Raw genomic sequence first — 2,721 nt, forward strand, 5'->3', positions numbered from 1 at the left:
CACTAAACTGTGAGCTCCATGACAGCAGGGGTTGTATCTATAGGTCACAGTCAGGTCCCCTGTGTCCAGAACAGTTCCTGGCGCTTACCGGGTACACCATAACTGTCAGTTGAAGAAATGAACGATCCTTGATTAGGACTTATACATTGACTTGGTGATTTATACCTCATTAAGTCTTCAAAGAGGAAGTGTAATTTTTGTAAATAGTCAAGTTGCTATTTAGGAGGTTCAGATAATGAAGCAGAGGCTCAGAGAGTTTAGTTAATGTTCCCAAGCTCACAGAGCTGAAATTTATGCAGCTGGAATCACAGTCCACATCATGCCCCGTCTAGGACATCTTCTCTCCCATTTCCTCCAAATTTGTCCACCAGTCTGATGAGAACCCAGTGATCTAAGGTATGTGAAATGCCTTGGAAAACATAAGGATTATGTGATAGTAATCTTTACTCTTTTTTTTGAGTATACAATATTTTCATCGGGGAAAATGGCTATTTAAATAAAGTGTTTTCAGTCTCCAAGTAGAATTGCAGATGAGGTCAGGGGGCTCGTTAGAAAGAACTATATTGAGAGCATGACTTTCCACAGCAATGTAGCTTAGAGGAAAGAGTGAGGAGTGAAAATTAATATATTTGTTTCCTTTATTATCATTTAAAAAATACGTATTTTATGTTTTGAAATCGTCACAAATTTACAGAAAAGTCACAAGGAAAATACTTGCGGAGAAAAAAGAGAACATTTTTTTCCCTGAACCATTTGAGAGGAAGTTTCCACACTGATGTCCGTCGTCCCCATATATGTTAGTGTGTAGTTCTCACAAACGAGGACATTCCCCACGTGACTCCAACTGAAATGATGAAATTGACATTTATGCGTTATTTTCATCTAATTCTCAGATCCCATTCAAGTTTCTAATGTCCTCCATAGCAAAATGATTTGATAATTGACATTTTTATTTCTTTCTACATTTGCCAAAAAAACTGGAAAAGTAATCGTTGTCCAAATAAATTACAAATAATTGCTATTTTTTGTGGCAAATTAGTTTTGACATCATTGCAACTTTATACAGTCACTTAAATCACATGCAGAAGGAATAACATTCTAGTGGTTTTAATATTCCTTAATTTATTCCTTAACATAGTTTTACCATTTTTACAGAACTGAAAGAGCCCACACTTACTGAGCGCTTGTCCGGTTGGAACTCATGTGAGGACTTTCTTTAGATTCTCCTTAGACTGCAGAGTTTCTCTCCTCTCCTCAGAACCCTTCCACTGATGCCATAGAACGGTCTGAGCTGGGGTTTCTTACTTCTCAGGGGAAACCTGAGCACTCCCTAGGCCCTGCCCCTTACTCCCGCACGTGTCCATCTCCCCAGCGGGTCATGTGCTCAGCCACCAGGTTTTGAAGCAAACAGTATTTCACTGAACCGTGAGGCGGACTTAGACTGGTCCTGCTCTCCAGGTGGGTAAATAGCAGGAATGCAGCTCTGTTACTTGATACTACGCCCCAAAGCTTAACATGTTTCCACTCATTCCACACTAGTAAACAGAATTCTACCGGGGAAAAAAGGATTGTACTTTTCCTGATTATATAAATAATGTATATTAGTTGTAATTTATCTAGAGAGTTTGGAAAAGGAAGATAAATAGATAGATAAAGAAATTATTCACTACACATAACCGTAATGAATAGAAATACATTTTGTTTGTAACTTAGTTTTTTTCACTTATCATCATCACACAACATCACATAACATCCAATATGTTTCACATAACATCAGAAAATGATGTCATTAACTATTTCCTATATTATTGATATTTTATACAACAGAATTTCCCAAAGTTTATTCTAGTAAAACTGGTGCATTGAGATGGACAATGAAATAGAGTCCTGTGTTTAAGTTAGCTAAAAACAGTATATCTCCTTAAATAAAGTAAGCTATTTAATCTGGTTTAACCTGGTGTTTTCCAAACCATTTGATCACAGGACTTTTTAAAATTAAAATCTATTAGTTTACTTTGATAAATACTCTTCTTTCTACAAATGTGCTTTATGGATAGAGCATTTCATCACATTATTTCAGTTGGGAATTAATTCAGATCCAAATGGCAGAAAATTCAATCACAGTGGTTCCACCAGATGAGTTTATTTTTCTCATGTAACAAGAAGTGTGGATCTGGAGCAGCTGCTCGGTGGTGTCACAGGGACTCCTTCTGTCTTCCTATTCTACCATTCTTAAATGTCATCTTCACTGTTGTAAAATGGCTGCCACACCTCCAGGTAGTGTGCACCTAGTCTAGACAAGAAAAGAAAAGAAAAGGAGTCAGCGAAAAAGAAGGAAGGGCTAAAGAGAATGGCAGCCAAGTGTTTTCCTTACAAACCAATCAAATTTCCTAGAAGTCTCATGAATAACATCCACTTGTGCCTCACGGGCCAGCTCTGGGTCACTCAGTCACCCCAAGCTGGAAACATGTCCGGGAAGATGAGTATTTTAGCTTTTCAGCCTCCGTGATAGAGAAGGTCAAAGGTAAGGACATGGTGAATAGCATATGGCTGGATAATCCACAGTATTCGCCTCTACTCAATCCTTTGGCTGCCCGACATCCACAGAGGTCCCTCTTTCTCCTCATTAAACACATTCTCCTCTTTCCCATTGGAGACCACCCCAGGGTTTCATCTAATCAGCGCATCCAACTTGAAGTTCAAGACCCTTGTGTGATATGC

The 2,721-nt window shown here is 38.5% G+C and overlaps 1 long non-coding RNA gene across 1 annotated transcript; it reads right to left on the bottom strand.

Moving 5' to 3' along the window:
- Positions 1 to 614: 614 nt before the first annotated feature.
- LOC139082302 (uncharacterized) lies at positions 615 to 1,454 on the bottom strand. The gene is made up of 2 exons (XR_011538168.1): positions 1,178 to 1,454; positions 615 to 844 (listed from the first exon to the last, which is right to left on the bottom strand). It is a non-coding gene; the product is annotated as an uncharacterized lncRNA (long non-coding RNA).
- Between the last annotated feature and the right edge of the window lie 1,267 nt (positions 1,455 to 2,721).

Source organism: Equus przewalskii, chromosome 3, assembly GCF_037783145.1.
Source record: "Equus przewalskii isolate Varuska chromosome 3, EquPr2, whole genome shotgun sequence".
Taxonomy (NCBI): Eukaryota; Metazoa; Chordata; class Mammalia; order Perissodactyla; family Equidae; genus Equus; species Equus przewalskii.